Here is a 16,077-nt window from a genome sequence, read left to right on the forward strand (position 1 = left end):
CGCCAGTCCCGGGCGGGGGCCCTGCTCTTTGATCTCCTGTCAACGGCCCGACAACGACCGCAGCCGCGGGGGGCGCCAGCCGGCCGGCCTCCTTAGCTTAGGCCCCTCCCACCAGCAGCAGCCGTGCCGAGTGAGCTGCAAGCGAAAGCGGACCGTCGGCACCTGCGGGCAGAGGCAAGGGGCAGCGCTCTCTCGGGAGGGACGGGGACACACACACACCTGCCTGCCTGCCGAAAAAAAGAAAGAAAAGGTGTATATACTAAGTTTTTTGGAGGGAAAACGGCCGGCTGTCGAAAGGGGCCCGCCTGCAAGGACGGGGACACACACACACACACACACACACACACACACACACACACACACACACACAAGCCACGCCTGCCTCCCTGGAAAAAGGAGGAAAAAACTAAGTTTTTTGGAGGGAAAACGCACGGGAGCCGAAAAGGGGGCCGGCCTGCTTGCCGAGAGAGTCGAGGCGCGGGAAAGTGCACGGAGGGAGCACGGGAACGGGGAGGGGGAGAGAGAGAGACACAGAGACACACAGATGGACGAGAGACGAGACCGGAGAGGAAGGAGCTCCGGTCCACCTCGCTTGCTTGCTAGCTACGTCTGTCTTTTCACCGCTGAGAGAAGGTAGTGCACCGTTCCCGGAGGCGCTGCAATACCGGGCCGATGCGTGGAGAGGACGGAGCAAGCTCCTGATCCAGCTCCCTGTTCCAAAAATCCGTTTAATATGTGGTCCCCCGATGGGGGACGTATCAGATATTAAACTGATAAGAACAGATACTACACTTGATCTTAGCCAAAAGGCCGAGAAGCGATGCCCGACGCCGGCCTTGGGCGGGCGCGCGGGCGTCCGGCTGGCGCGCAGCGGCGCAGGCCGACGCCTCTGGAGCCCGGTCCGCACGCGGCTGCCGGCCGCCCGGACTCCGCTCTCCCCCTCTCTTGCCTGCCTGCTTGCTCGCCTGCCTGCCCGCCAGTCCCGGGCGGGGGCCCTGCTCTTTGATCTCCTGTCAACGGCCCGACAACGACCGCAGCCGCGGGGGGCGCCAGCCGGCCGGCCTCCTTAGCTTAGGCCCCTCCCACCAGCAGCAGCCGTGCCGAGTGAGCTGCAAGCGAAAGCGGACCGTCGGCACCTGCGGGCAGAGGCAAGGGGCAGCGCTCTCTCGGGAGGGACGGGGACACACACACACCTGCCTGCCTGCCGAAAAAAAGAAAGAAAAGGTGTATATACTAAGTTTTTTGGAGGGAAAACGGCCGGCTGTCGAAAGGGGCCCGCCTGCAAGGACGGGGACACACACACACACACACACACACACACACACACAAGCCACGCCTGCCTCCCTGGAAAAAGGAGGAAAAAACTAAGTTTTTTGGAGGGAAAACGCACGGGAGCCGAAAAGGGGGCCGGCCTGCTTGCCGAGAGAGTCGAGGCGCGGGAAAGTGCACGGAGGGAGCACGGGAACGGGGAGGGGGAGAGAGAGAGACACAGAGACACACAGATGGACGAGAGACGAGACCGGAGAGGAAGGAGCTCCGGTCCACCTCGCTTGCTTGCTAGCTACGTCTGTCTTTTCACCGCTGAGAGAAGGTAGTGCACCGTTCCCGGAGGCGCTGCAATACCGGGCCGATGCGTGGAGAGGACGGAGCAAGCTCCTGATCCAGCTCCCTGTTCCAAAAATCCGTTTAATATGTGGTCCCCCGATGGGGGACGTATCAGATATTAAACTGATAAGAACAGATTTTTTTTTTTTTATGTTTTTATTACAAAAATAACAAACTACAACACACCAAGGTAAGACAACAACAACATTTCCACCATTCAAACAAAAGGAACAAATCAGCCCCCCCTTGGAACAATAGCAACACCCCATATGATATTACACTCCACAGTCAAAATCAAAAATCAGAAAGCCAAAAAGTATAAATAAGACAATATTCATATGAGTTCAAACAGAAAACCCCCAAAACACAGTCACCGAAAATATTTACCCAAATTCCTTACATTACCATAATCCCGCCCAGTATGCAAAATTAATCCCTCCTCCATCCCCAACATTTCCATTATTAATATAAAACCAAGAAATACAGAAACAAAACCATACACAGAAAAACAATTCAACACCCCAAAGAAATTAACCCCTTCCACCTTTCTTTTGCCGCTGCAAAACCCCACCGCAGGATGTCCCACCGGACACGTCTGCTGACATCGTTTTTGACTTTACGAAATACCGACACGGCTGTAACACTACCGCCGTGCTCCACCAGCTCCTTCCTAGCTGCCCATATATAAAACTTAACTAAACTTAGTATAAACCATAACAAAAATTCTGTATTCCATTTCCTCGCTCCCTTTATTCCTCGAATCACCACCCGGCTCGTTAAAACAAAATCAAGGGCGACTTTCTGCAAGAGCTCCTCGCAGTGACCCCACACCCTTTGGGCGAAAACACAACCCCAGAATACATGTAGTAGGGTCTCCACCTCAGAACAGTCGGGACGCGGGCACTTGTCCTGCCTGGACAATCCATGCCTGTGGAGCGTGTCCCTCACGGGCAACCTGTTCCAGAGCAACCGCCAGTTGAGATCCTTGAGTCTGTGTTCTAGACCCACCGGCTGGATCTGCCTCCACTCCTCCTCCGACACCCCCACGACCGCAGGTTCCCCCTTCTCCATAGTAACCCTATACATTTGCCTGTGGTCCGTTGAACCCAAGCCCTTCCTGAACTCCGGATGTTTCTGGAGCCACACCACAGCATGCCTATAATGCCAAGGCAGCTTTTGTGCCTTCGGCGTTGTGTTCGTCCACACTACCAGGTGTTTCATCGTAGCTGCGAACCACAAACGAATAAAACAAACACAGAGGTGATCCGGGTCTTCGTATAGGGTTTTACACAGATTTGCAATGAAAATAGTGTCTAACTTCAACGGGAAGTCCGGAACAGCCCTACCACCCCCCTCCACTGGCCTGCACATGTCTGCCCTCCTTATATACTCATGCGTTCCACTCCAAACGAAGTGGAAGACCGCCCTCACCAGGTCTCGGCGGAGCCGAGCAGGCAGGGGGAACACGCAGGCCAAGTGTAGCAGCAGTGGCAGTACGTCCACCTTTAAAACTAGCACTTTCCCCGTGTATGTCAGCGACCTATTCAACCACAGGCCCATCTTTTGCTTAACCTTCCCCATCCTCAGGTCCCAATTGATCCTGGCCGAGTCCTGCGTATGGTAGAGAACTCCCAGAATCTTCACCGGCCCCGTCACCAAGGTAAGACCACCCGCCACATCTTGTCGTTCTTTCCACTTGCCAAAATATTTAACAGTACATTTTGACGTGTTCAAAAAAGCACCTGTCCCTCTGGTCTGACTCTCTACTATCTGTAGTACTTGTGAAAGGCTGCTGTCAGTGGTAAGAAACAACGAAATATCGTCCGCATAGGCAGCTATTTTTGCCTGTGCTCCCCCACTCCCCGGGACCACCACCCCTTCCACCCGGGGATCACCTCGAATCAGATGTAGAAAGGGTTCTATGTAGAACACGTACAATAAGGGGGACAGAGGGCATCCTTGCCTCACCCCGCACCTGACTGGAATACCCATGCCTAGCTTACCATTAATGCATACCCTTGAAATGACATTGTTATACAAAACCTTGATCCATCTAATGAAGCCTTCGTCCAACCCCACTCTTTTCATCACCTCCCAAAGGAAAGTGTGATGTACCCGATCGAAAGCCTTGTTCTGATCAAGGTTCACAAGCATCATCTCAAGGTTCCTGTCTTCCACCCATTCTATCACGTCTCTGATCAACTGCAGGTTCCACTTTACGTTTCTGCCCTCCACACTGCAGGTTTGATCCCTACTCACCAGATCCGGCATCACCTTCCTCAGCCGTCTCCCCAATACTCTGGCCAAGATCTTATAATCGGTGCAGAGTAATTGGATCGGCCTCCAGTTCTCCAGATCTTCTTTATCCCCTTTCTTATAAACCAGCGACATGATACCAGTCCTCATCGTTCTTCCTAACTCACCCTCCTTCAGGACTTCATTATAGACCTCCAACAGCACCGGTAGTAACCTGTCCCGGAAGGTGACATAAAAATCTGTAGGAAGCCCGTCAATCCCAGGGGTAGTACCTTTTCGCAGGCCACCAATGGCTTCTCCTATCTCCGTCAGTGTTAGATCCCCACACACACCTTCCACACCAACCGTCTTCCTGTCGAAACCCACCAACCACTCATCCCACAAGCTCGCATCCACTGGTTTCTCTGAAAATAAAAACCTGTAAAAATTAGTTGCACACCTCACCATGCCTTCTATATCTCTGACAATGGACCCATCTTCTCTCCTCAGACCCTCAAAGAGAGTCTTCTTCTGTCTGGCTCGGACCGAGCCGAAGAACTGAGCTGAGCACTTCTCCTCGCCCTCCATCAGGGTGCCCTTAAGCCTAAACAAAAAATCCTTCGCTCGCTCTAACCAAAGTTCTTTCAGCCTGAGCTTGAGCTCTGAAACTTTTGCCATATCAAAAGCACCGCCCTGGTTGGAAGCCACATACAGATCTTCAAGTTCCTGCTGCAATCTCTCAAGCTCTCTTCTCTCTGCTACTTTCTTTTGGCAACAGTAGGAAATAGAAGCTTTGGAGATAGCCCTTTTACAGGCCTCCCACCAAAGAACCGCTGTCGGGTACCTCCCCCTCTGTAACTGGAAGCGTTCCAAAAGCGCAACTATCATGCTCTGATAATCGGCTTCCAATAACACTTTCGTGTTCAGCTTCCAGTAATTTGATTTAGGGTCCATACCATCTGGTATCAGATCAACCGACAGCAACAGATGATCTGAAAACCAAACCGGGGTAACCTGTGCCGCCTGTGTCAACCCACGCAGGGTGGTGAAGATATAATCCAGTCTTCTAAAAACACCCCTTCCGTTACTCCATGTGTGCATTCTCCCTCTCTGACTAAGATCTTTATGACCGTCCTTTAAAGAAAACCGTGATATTAATTCCTTAAAACTACCCACACTCGCACCACTCACGTCACACACCTCCATATTAAAATCCCCTCCCATCACCACCACCCTATTAGTAAACAGATGTGGCTCAAGATCTCTTAAAAACGCCGCCTGGAGCCGCCTTTCGGCAGGCCCGTAGACAGCTATCAGACGGACCTGCAGTCCGTCCCATACACCATCTACGACCATAAGCCTTCCCGGGACTATGATATTGACATCGTTAGCCGTGAAATTCGGGGTTCCACAAAGGATCCCAATTCCAGACGAGTGCACTCCCCCTACGCTCCACCAAGACTCCCCTTTAACCCAATCTCTCTTAAAGGTGGCAATATCACCTCTCGTGCCTAAATGTACCTCCTGCAGGAAACAAAAGCCGAATTGGCGCGCTTCTAAATATTTAAAGACGCCAATCCGCTTAACATGATTTTTAAGCCCTCTGGCATTAACCGTACATACTGTGCGACTCATGTTGGATCAAAAGGAGTCCGCAGCTGTAACCCGTCTCCCAAACTAAAGTCACTTTGTATTCCGATAGGGCTAAGGACATTCTCCATCCCACTTGGAACCTGCGGGGACCCCTCCCCCAGGGATGATGGACTTACCCCAGGATCATCGGAGGTCAGAAGGTGGGTACCGCCGTCTTTCCCGGACTGTTCTGAGGTCTCCGAAACAGAAACTTCCTGTTCCACCACTATGTCCCCTTGGCCCGGGGGTATGGGGTCATCGAGCGTACTAACCGCAGCTGAGGCTTCCAAGGGGTCAGCCTCCTTACCCAGCTCTTCACCCCCCTCCCTCTGTTCCCCTTCCTCCCCACCCCCCCCTTCCCTGCCCCCTTCCCCTTCCCCTTCCCCCTCTACACCCTCCTCCACCCCTTCCTCCTTCCTACCCCCTTTCTTACCCTCCCCCCTCGCCCTCTTTACAGCAATCGCCTTTTTACGTCTCGGCCTTCTCTGTCCACTCTCTCCATCTTCTACCTTCTGGACCTCGACGTCGCTGGTTTCCGAGTCCTCCTCGGAATCTAGGACCTGGAAACGATTGGTCACCGTCTCAAACAAGCACACGTCAGACCTCATTCTTCTCTTTTCAGCCGCCGACTTCCTCTTTGTGGCCCTGCTCGGCTGGATGGACCACTCCGGCGACCCCGATTCTGCCTCCTCCACCTGTTCGGCCCATGATGAGGTCCCCGGACGCGCCTCTTCAGGTACCTCGGTCACCGTTGCTGGCTCCTCTGGTCTATCGCCTCTGTCCTCTCTTACGTCTGCACAAGGCCTCTGGGTGGTCGCAGCCTTCTGCGGTGGTCTGGTCTCGTCTCCCCTCGAGCCCTCCGCCGAGGTCCGCACCACATCTGCAAAACTCCGGCTCTTCCTCGGACAGACCCTGTAAACATGGCCTTCTGCCCCACATAGGTCACATGTCAAAACCTTGGTGCAATCCTTTGTATCATGAGTTGTGGCCTTACACTTTCGACACACACCACCGGGACAGTTCATAGCCACATGTCCTCTCTGAAAACATTTCTTACATGTCACAGGTTGGCCCGGGTAAAAGAGGTAACCCCTATTAGGCCCTATTGAAAAATAAGCCGGGGGGTGAACCACACCCTCGCCCTCAGACGGCTTAGGTCTCAGCCTCACCGTATAGCGCCTCTTACCAGTCCACACTCTGAGGACGTCTAAATCTTTCTGGCCTTCTCCCTGGACATCCACGAACCTGGATAAAAAGGTAATTATGTCACTTTCTGGTACCCGGTGGTTAAACAAATGAATTGTCAAAGTCCTGAGTTCCCTGGCGAACAACGGCTCTATCAGGAACTCATTAAGTGGAGCCACCTCCTTTCCCTCGCACACTCTCTCCCAAGCCTTCTCACAAAGTTCGTCGCTCGCGAGAGACAGGTCGTAAATCCCTCGAACCGGGAAGTCTTGCAAACAATCGATGTCCTTCAACTCGATCCCCAAAGCCTTCATCAGGACCACTCGTTCAAACTGCTCACGGTTCATCCAGTCCTTCTTCCTCTCCGCATCCTTCACCACAAAGCGCACTGTGCACCGCATCAGCCCCTCACGGGACAGAGGGTGCACAGCCGCCGGACCGCGGGCCCGCTCACCACCGCCGACCGCCGTCATCTTGGAGGCCCCACTTCGCCCCCTGGGCTCAACCCAGGGCGACTACCCGTGGTGACCTTTGGTGGACGTCTGCTCCGGTCTTCTGGTGGTAAGGATCCGCCCGTCTGGTCTGGTCTGGTTCCGCCGTTCGTCGTCTTCTCCTTCTCCTCCTCGCCTTCGTCGTCTTCACCTTTTGACAAGTCCTCGGACCGCGGTCATGCCACGTATCGTCGGAACTTGGCCAAAAGGCCGAGAAGCGATGCCCGACGCCGGCCTTGGGCGGGCGCGCGGGCGTCCGGCTGGCGCGCAGCGGCGCAGGCCGACGCCTCTGGAGCCCGGTCCGCACGCGGCTGCCGGCCGCCCGGACTCCGCTCTCCCCCTCTCTTGCCTGCCTGCTTGCTCGCCTGCCTGCCCGCCAGTCCCGGGCGGGGGCCCTGCTCTTTGATCTCCTGTCAACGGCCCGACAACGACCGCAGCCGCGGGGGGCGCCAGCCGGCCGGCCTCCTTAGCTTAGGCCCCTCCCACCAGCAGCAGCCGTGCCGAGTGAGCTGCAAGCGAAAGCGGACCGTCGGCACCTGCGGGCAGAGGCAAGGGGCAGCGCTCTCTCGGGAGGGACGGGGACACACACACACCTGCCTGCCTGCCGAAAAAAAGAAAGAAAAGGTGTATATACTAAGTTTTTTGGAGGGAAAACGGCCGGCTGTCGAAAGGGGCCCGCCTGCAAGGACGGGGACACACACACACACACACACACACACACACACACACACACACACACACACAAGCCACGCCTGCCTCCCTGGAAAAAGGAGGAAAAAACTAAGTTTTTTGGAGGGAAAACGCACGGGAGCCGAAAAGGGGGCCGGCCTGCTTGCCGAGAGAGTCGAGGCGCGGGAAAGTGCACGGAGGGAGCACGGGAACGGGGAGGGGGAGAGAGAGAGACACAGAGACACACAGATGGACGAGAGACGAGACCGGAGAGGAAGGAGCTCCGGTCCACCTCGCTTGCTTGCTAGCTACGTCTGTCTTTTCACCGCTGAGAGAAGGTAGTGCACCGTTCCCGGAGGCGCTGCAATACCGGGCCGATGCGTGGAGAGGACGGAGCAAGCTCCTGATCCAGCTCCCTGTTCCAAAAATCCGTTTAATATGTGGTCCCCCGATGGGGGACGTATCAGATATTAAACTGATAAGAACAGATACTACACTTGATCTTAGCCAAAAGGCCGAGAAGCGATGCCCGACGCCGGCCTTGGGCGGGCGCGCGGGCGTCCGGCTGGCGCGCAGCGGCGCAGGCCGACGCCTCTGGAGCCCGGTCCGCACGCGGCTGCCGGCCGCCCGGACTCCGCTCTCCCCCTCTCTTGCCTGCCTGCTTGCTCGCCTGCCTGCCCGCCAGTCCCGGGCGGGGGCCCTGCTCTTTGATCTCCTGTCAACGGCCCGACAACGACCGCAGCCGCGGGGGGCGCCAGCCGGCCGGCCTCCTTAGCTTAGGCCCCTCCCACCAGCAGCAGCCGTGCCGAGTGAGCTGCAAGCGAAAGCGGACCGTCGGCACCTGCGGGCAGAGGCAAGGGGCAGCGCTCTCTCGGGAGGGACGGGGACACACACACACCTGCCTGCCTGCCGAAAAAAAGAAAGAAAAGGTGTATATACTAAGTTTTTTGGAGGGAAAACGGCCGGCTGTCGAAAGGGGCCCGCCTGCAAGGACGGGGACACACACACACACACACACACACACACACACACACACACACACACACACACACAAGCCACGCCTGCCTCCCTGGAAAAAGGAGGAAAAAACTAAGTTTTTTGGAGGGAAAACGCACGGGAGCCGAAAAGGGGGCCGGCCTGCTTGCCGAGAGAGTCGAGGCGCGGGAAAGTGCACGGAGGGAGCACGGGAACGGGGAGGGGGAGAGAGAGAGACACAGAGACACACAGATGGACGAGAGACGAGACCGGAGAGGAAGGAGCTCCGGTCCACCTCGCTTGCTTGCTAGCTACGTCTGTCTTTTCACCGCTGAGAGAAGGTAGTGCACCGTTCCCGGAGGCGCTGCAATACCGGGCCGATGCGTGGAGAGGACGGAGCAAGCTCCTGATCCAGCTCCCTGTTCCAAAAATCCGTTTAATATGTGGTCCCCCGATGGGGGACGTATCAGATATTAAACTGATAAGAACAGATACTACACTTGATCTTAGCCAAAAGGCCGAGAAGCGATGCCCGACGCCGGCCTTGGGCGGGCGCGCGGGCGTCCGGCTGGCGCGCAGCGGCGCAGGCCGACGCCTCTGGAGCCCGGTCCGCACGCGGCTGCCGGCCGCCCGGACTCCGCTCTCCCCCTCTCTTGCCTGCCTGCTTGCTCGCCTGCCTGCCCGCCAGTCCCGGGCGGGGGCCCTGCTCTTTGATCTCCTGTCAACGGCCCGACAACGACCGCAGCCGCGGGGGGCGCCAGCCGGCCGGCCTCCTTAGCTTAGGCCCCTCCCACCAGCAGCAGCCGTGCCGAGTGAGCTGCAAGCGAAAGCGGACCGTCGGCACCTGCGGGCAGAGGCAAGGGGCAGCGCTCTCTCGGGAGGGACGGGGACACACACACACCTGCCTGCCTGCCGAAAAAAAGAAAGAAAAGGTGTATATACTAAGTTTTTTGGAGGGAAAACGGCCGGCTGTCGAAAGGGGCCCGCCTGCAAGGACGGGGACACACACACACACACACACACACACACACACACACACACACACACACACACACACACACACACACAAGCCACGCCTGCCTCCCTGGAAAAAGGAGAAAAACTAAGTTTTTTGGAGGGAAAACGCACGGGAGCCGAAAAGGGGGCCGGCCTGCTTGCCGAGAGAGTCGAGGCGCGGGAAAGTGCACGGAGGGAGCACGGGAACGGGGAGGGGGAGAGAGAGAGACACAGAGACACACAGATGGACGAGAGACGAGACCGGAGAGGAAGGAGCTCCGGTCCACCTCGCTTGCTTGCTAGCTACGTCTGTCTTTTCACCGCTGAGAGAAGGTAGTGCACCGTTCCCGGAGGCGCTGCAATACCGGGCCGATGCGTGGAGAGGACGGAGCAAGCTCCTGATCCAGCTCCCTGTTCCAAAAATCCGTTTAATATGTGGTCCCCCGATGGGGGACGTATCAGATATTAAACTGATAAGAACAGATACTACACTTGATCTTAGCCAAAAGGCCGAGAAGCGATGCCCGACGCCGGCCTTGGGCGGGCGCGCGGGCGTCCGGCTGGCGCGCAGCGGCGCAGGCCGACGCCTCTGGAGCCCGGTCCGCACGCGGCTGCCGGCCGCCCGGACTCCGCTCTCCCCCTCTCTTGCCTGCCTGCTTGCTCGCCTGCCTGCCCGCCAGTCCCGGGCGGGGGCCCTGCTCTTTGATCTCCTGTCAACGGCCCGACAACGACCGCAGCCGCGGGGGGCGCCAGCCGGCCGGCCTCCTTAGCTTAGGCCCCTCCCACCAGCAGCAGCCGTGCCGAGTGAGCTGCAAGCGAAAGCGGACCGTCGGCACCTGCGGGCAGAGGCAAGGGGCAGCGCTCTCTCGGGAGGGACGGGGACACACACACACCTGCCTGCCTGCCGAAAAAAAGAAAGAAAAGGTGTATATACTAAGTTTTTTGGAGGGAAAACGGCCGGCTGTCGAAAGGGGCCCGCCTGCAAGGACGGGGACACACACACACACACACACACACACACACACACACACACACACACACACACACAAGCCACGCCTGCCTCCCTGGAAAAAGGAGGAAAAAACTAAGTTTTTTGGAGGGAAAACGCACGGGAGCCGAAAAGGGGGCCGGCCTGCTTGCCGAGAGAGTCGAGGCGCGGGAAAGTGCACGGAGGGAGCACGGGAACGGGGAGGGGGAGAGAGAGAGACACAGAGACACACAGATGGACGAGAGACGAGACCGGAGAGGAAGGAGCTCCGGTCCACCTCGCTTGCTTGCTAGCTACGTCTGTCTTTTCACCGCTGAGAGAAGGTAGTGCACCGTTCCCGGAGGCGCTGCAATACCGGGCCGATGCGTGGAGAGGACGGAGCAAGCTCCTGATCCAGCTCCCTGTTCCAAAAATCCGTTTAATATGTGGTCCCCCGATGGGGGACGTATCAGATATTAAACTGATAAGAACAGATACTACACTTGATCTTAGCCAAAAGGCCGAGAAGCGATGCCCGACGCCGGCCTTGGGCGGGCGCGCGGGCGTCCGGCTGGCGCGCAGCGGCGCAGGCCGACGCCTCTGGAGCCCGGTCCGCACGCGGCTGCCGGCCGCCCGGACTCCGCTCTCCCCCTCTCTTGCCTGCCTGCTTGCTCGCCTGCCTGCCCGCCAGTCCCGGGCGGGGGCCCTGCTCTTTGATCTCCTGTCAACGGCCCGACAACGACCGCAGCCGCGGGGGGCGCCAGCCGGCCGGCCTCCTTAGCTTAGGCCCCTCCCACCAGCAGCAGCCGTGCCGAGTGAGCTGCAAGCGAAAGCGGACCGTCGGCACCTGCGGGCAGAGGCAAGGGGCAGCGCTCTCTCGGGAGGGACGGGGACACACACACACCTGCCTGCCTGCCGAAAAAAAGAAAGAAAAGGTGTATATACTAAGTTTTTTGGAGGGAAAACGGCCGGCTGTCGAAAGGGGCCCGCCTGCAAGGACGGGGACACACACACACACACACACACACACACACACACACACACACACACACACAAGCCACGCCTGCCTCCCTGGAAAAAGGAGGAAAAAACTAAGTTTTTTGGAGGGAAAACGCACGGGAGCCGAAAAGGGGGCCGGCCTGCTTGCCGAGAGAGTCGAGGCGCGGGAAAGTGCACGGAGGGAGCACGGGAACGGGGAGGGGGAGAGAGAGAGACACAGAGACACACAGATGGACGAGAGACGAGACCGGAGAGGAAGGAGCTCCGGTCCACCTCGCTTGCTTGCTAGCTACGTCTGTCTTTTCACCGCTGAGAGAAGGTAGTGCACCGTTCCCGGAGGCGCTGCAATACCGGGCCGATGCGTGGAGAGGACGGAGCAAGCTCCTGATCCAGCTCCCTGTTCCAAAAATCCGTTTAATATGTGGTCCCCCGATGGGGGACGTATCAGATATTAAACTGATAAGAACAGATACTACACTTGATCTTAGCCAAAAGGCCGAGAAGCGATGCCCGACGCCGGCCTTGGGCGGGCGCGCGGGCGTCCGGCTGGCGCGCAGCGGCGCAGGCCGACGCCTCTGGAGCCCGGTCCGCACGCGGCTGCCGGCCGCCCGGACTCCGCTCTCCCCCTCTCTTGCCTGCCTGCTTGCTCGCCTGCCTGCCCGCCAGTCCCGGGCGGGGGCCCTGCTCTTTGATCTCCTGTCAACGGCCCGACAACGACCGCAGCCGCGGGGGGCGCCAGCCGGCCGGCCTCCTTAGCTTAGGCCCCTCCCACCAGCAGCAGCCGTGCCGAGTGAGCTGCAAGCGAAAGCGGACCGTCGGCACCTGCGGGCAGAGGCAAGGGGCAGCGCTCTCTCGGGAGGGACGGGGACACACACACACCTGCCTGCCTGCCGAAAAAAAGAAAGAAAAGGTGTATATACTAAGTTTTTTGGAGGGAAAACGGCCGGCTGTCGAAAGGGGCCCGCCTGCAAGGACGGGGACACACACACACACACACACACACACACACACACACACACACACACACACACAAGCCACGCCTGCCTCCCTGGAAAAAGGAGGAAAAAACTAAGTTTTTTGGAGGGAAAACGCACGGGAGCCGAAAAGGGGGCCGGCCTGCTTGCCGAGAGAGTCGAGGCGCGGGAAAGTGCACGGAGGGAGCACGGGAACGGGGAGGGGGAGAGAGAGAGACACAGAGACACACAGATGGACGAGAGACGAGACCGGAGAGGAAGGAGCTCCGGTCCACCTCGCTTGCTTGCTAGCTACGTCTGTCTTTTCACCGCTGAGAGAAGGTAGTGCACCGTTCCCGGAGGCGCTGCAATACCGGGCCGATGCGTGGAGAGGACGGAGCAAGCTCCTGATCCAGCTCCCTGTTCCAAAAATCCGTTTAATATGTGGTCCCCCGATGGGGGACGTATCAGATATTAAACTGATAAGAACAGATACTACACTTGATCTTAGCCAAAAGGCCGAGAAGCGATGCCCGACGCCGGCCTTGGGCGGGCGCGCGGGCGTCCGGCTGGCGCGCAGCGGCGCAGGCCGACGCCTCTGGAGCCCGGTCCGCACGCGGCTGCCGGCCGCCCGGACTCCGCTCTCCCCCTCTCTTGCCTGCCTGCTTGCTCGCCTGCCTGCCCGCCAGTCCCGGGCGGGGGCCCTGCTCTTTGATCTCCTGTCAACGGCCCGACAACGACCGCAGCCGCGGGGGGCGCCAGCCGGCCGGCCTCCTTAGCTTAGGCCCCTCCCACCAGCAGCAGCCGTGCCGAGTGAGCTGCAAGCGAAAGCGGACCGTCGGCACCTGCGGGCAGAGGCAAGGGGCAGCGCTCTCTCGGGAGGGACGGGGACACACACACACCTGCCTGCCTGCCGAAAAAAAGAAAGAAAAGGTGTATATACTAAGTTTTTTGGAGGGAAAACGGCCGGCTGTCGAAAGGGGCCCGCCTGCAAGGACGGGGACACACACACACACACACACACACACACACACACACACACACACACACACACAAGCCACGCCTGCCTCCCTGGAAAAAGGAGGAAAAAACTAAGTTTTTTGGAGGGAAAACGCACGGGAGCCGAAAAGGGGGCCGGCCTGCTTGCCGAGAGAGTCGAGGCGCGGGAAAGTGCACGGAGGGAGCACGGGAACGGGGAGGGGGAGAGAGAGAGACACAGAGACACACAGATGGACGAGAGACGAGACCGGAGAGGAAGGAGCTCCGGTCCACCTCGCTTGCTTGCTAGCTACGTCTGTCTTTTCACCGCTGAGAGAAGGTAGTGCACCGTTCCCGGAGGCGCTGCAATACCGGGCCGATGCGTGGAGAGGACGGAGCAAGCTCCTGATCCAGCTCCCTGTTCCAAAAATCCGTTTAATATGTGGTCCCCCGATGGGGGACGTATCAGATATTAAACTGATAAGAACAGATACTACACTTGATCTTAGCCAAAAGGCCGAGAAGCGATGCCCGACGCCGGCCTTGGGCGGGCGCGCGGGCGTCCGGCTGGCGCGCAGCGGCGCAGGCCGACGCCTCTGGAGCCCGGTCCGCACGCGGCTGCCGGCCGCCCGGACTCCGCTCTCCCCCTCTCTTGCCTGCCTGCTTGCTCGCCTGCCTGCCCGCCAGTCCCGGGCGGGGGCCCTGCTCTTTGATCTCCTGTCAACGGCCCGACAACGACCGCAGCCGCGGGGGGCGCCAGCCGGCCGGCCTCCTTAGCTTAGGCCCCTCCCACCAGCAGCAGCCGTGCCGAGTGAGCTGCAAGCGAAAGCGGACCGTCGGCACCTGCGGGCAGAGGCAAGGGGCAGCGCTCTCTCGGGAGGGACGGGGACACACACACACCTGCCTGCCTGCCGAAAAAAAGAAAGAAAAGGTGTATATACTAAGTTTTTTGGAGGGAAAACGGCCGGCTGTCGAAAGGGGCCCGCCTGCAAGGACGGGGACACACACACACACACACACACACACACACACACACACACACACACACACACAAGCCACGCCTGCCTCCCTGGAAAAAGGAGGAAAAAACTAAGTTTTTTGGAGGGAAAACGCACGGGAGCCGAAAAGGGGGCCGGCCTGCTTGCCGAGAGAGTCGAGGCGCGGGAAAGTGCACGGAGGGAGCACGGGAACGGGGAGGGGGAGAGAGAGAGACACAGAGACACACAGATGGACGAGAGACGAGACCGGAGAGGAAGGAGCTCCGGTCCACCTCGCTTGCTTGCTAGCTACGTCTGTCTTTTCACCGCTGAGAGAAGGTAGTGCACCGTTCCCGGAGGCGCTGCAATACCGGGCCGATGCGTGGAGAGGACGGAGCAAGCTCCTGATCCAGCTCCCTGTTCCAAAAATCCGTTTAATATGTGGTCCCCCGATGGGGGACGTATCAGATATTAAACTGATAAGAACAGATACTACACTTGATCTTAGCCAAAAGGCCGAGAAGCGATGCCCGACGCCGGCCTTGGGCGGGCGCGCGGGCGTCCGGCTGGCGCGCAGCGGCGCAGGCCGACGCCTCTGGAGCCCGGTCCGCACGCGGCTGCCGGCCGCCCGGACTCCGCTCTCCCCCTCTCTTGCCTGCCTGCTTGCTCGCCTGCCTGCCCGCCAGTCCCGGGCGGGGGCCCTGCTCTTTGATCTCCTGTCAACGGCCCGACAACGACCGCAGCCGCGGGGGGCGCCAGCCGGCCGGCCTCCTTAGCTTAGGCCCCTCCCACCAGCAGCAGCCGTGCCGAGTGAGCTGCAAGCGAAAGCGGACCGTCGGCACCTGCGGGCAGAGGCAAGGGGCAGCGCTCTCTCGGGAGGGACGGGGACACACACACACCTGCCTGCCTGCCGAAAAAAAGAAAGAAAAGGTGTATATACTAAGTTTTTTGGAGGGAAAACGGCCGGCTGTCGAAAGGGGCCCGCCTGCAAGGACGGGGACACACACACACACACACACACACACACACACACACACACACACACACACACAAGCCACGCCTGCCTCCCTGGAAAAAGGAGGAAAAAACTAAGTTTTTTGGAGGGAAAACGCACGGGAGCCGAAAAGGGGGCCGGCCTGCTTGCCGAGAGAGTCGAGGCGCGGGAAAGTGCACGGAGGGAGCACGGGAACGGGGAGGGGGAGAGAGAGAGACACAGAGACACACAGATGGACGAGAGACGAGACCGGAGAGGAAGGAGCTCCGGTCCACCTCGCTTGCTTGCTAGCTACGTCTGTCTTTTCACCGCTGAGAGAAGGTAGTGCACCGTTCCCGGAGGCGCTGCAATACCGGGCCGATGCGTGGAGAGGACGGAGCAAGCTCCTGATCCAGCTCCCTGTTCCAAAAATCCGTTTAAT

At 58.7% G+C, this 16,077-nt stretch overlaps 11 non-coding genes across 11 annotated transcripts in view; all 11 read right to left on the reverse strand.

Annotated features, from left to right (window-relative positions):
- Positions 1-631: 631 nt before the first annotated feature.
- Positions 632-822, reverse strand: LOC148808558 (U2 spliceosomal RNA). The gene has a single exon (XR_016088029.1). It is a non-coding gene; the product is annotated as a U2 spliceosomal RNA (small nuclear RNA).
- A 767-nt stretch (positions 823-1,589) lies between these two features.
- Positions 1,590-1,780, reverse strand: LOC148808559 (U2 spliceosomal RNA). Its single transcript, XR_016088136.1, has one exon. It is a non-coding gene; the product is annotated as a U2 spliceosomal RNA (small nuclear RNA).
- A 6,373-nt stretch (positions 1,781-8,153) lies between these two features.
- On the reverse strand, positions 8,154-8,344 carry LOC148808560 (U2 spliceosomal RNA). Its single transcript, XR_016088030.1, has one exon. It is a non-coding gene; the product is annotated as a U2 spliceosomal RNA (small nuclear RNA).
- Positions 8,345-9,131: 787 nt separating this feature from the next.
- LOC148808561 (U2 spliceosomal RNA) lies at positions 9,132-9,322 on the reverse strand. The gene has a single exon (XR_016088031.1). It is a non-coding gene; the product is annotated as a U2 spliceosomal RNA (small nuclear RNA).
- Positions 9,323-10,119: 797 nt separating this feature from the next.
- Positions 10,120-10,310, reverse strand: LOC148808562 (U2 spliceosomal RNA). Its single transcript, XR_016088032.1, has one exon. It is a non-coding gene; the product is annotated as a U2 spliceosomal RNA (small nuclear RNA).
- A 787-nt stretch (positions 10,311-11,097) lies between these two features.
- LOC148808563 (U2 spliceosomal RNA) lies at positions 11,098-11,288 on the reverse strand. Its single transcript, XR_016088034.1, has one exon. It is a non-coding gene; the product is annotated as a U2 spliceosomal RNA (small nuclear RNA).
- Positions 11,289-12,071: 783 nt separating this feature from the next.
- On the reverse strand, positions 12,072-12,262 carry LOC148808564 (U2 spliceosomal RNA). The gene has a single exon (XR_016088035.1). It is a non-coding gene; the product is annotated as a U2 spliceosomal RNA (small nuclear RNA).
- A 785-nt stretch (positions 12,263-13,047) lies between these two features.
- Positions 13,048-13,238, reverse strand: LOC148808565 (U2 spliceosomal RNA). The gene has a single exon (XR_016088036.1). It is a non-coding gene; the product is annotated as a U2 spliceosomal RNA (small nuclear RNA).
- A 785-nt stretch (positions 13,239-14,023) lies between these two features.
- On the reverse strand, positions 14,024-14,214 carry LOC148808566 (U2 spliceosomal RNA). The gene has a single exon (XR_016088037.1). It is a non-coding gene; the product is annotated as a U2 spliceosomal RNA (small nuclear RNA).
- Positions 14,215-14,999: 785 nt separating this feature from the next.
- LOC148808567 (U2 spliceosomal RNA) lies at positions 15,000-15,190 on the reverse strand. Its single transcript, XR_016088038.1, has one exon. It is a non-coding gene; the product is annotated as a U2 spliceosomal RNA (small nuclear RNA).
- A 785-nt stretch (positions 15,191-15,975) lies between these two features.
- LOC148808568 (U2 spliceosomal RNA) overlaps positions 15,976-16,077 on the reverse strand; it is a 191-nt gene continuing 89 nt past the window's right edge. Inside the window, exon 1 of the small nuclear RNA XR_016088039.1 lies at positions 15,976-16,077. This exon is cut by the window's right edge and continues 89 nt beyond it. This is a non-coding gene — a small nuclear RNA (U2 spliceosomal RNA).

The sequence above is a fragment of the Atractosteus spatula genome, unplaced genomic scaffold (genome assembly GCF_055471065.1).
Source record: "Atractosteus spatula isolate fAtrSpa1 unplaced genomic scaffold, fAtrSpa1.hap1 Scaffold_21, whole genome shotgun sequence".
Classification (NCBI taxonomy): domain Eukaryota; kingdom Metazoa; phylum Chordata; class Actinopteri; order Semionotiformes; family Lepisosteidae; genus Atractosteus; species Atractosteus spatula.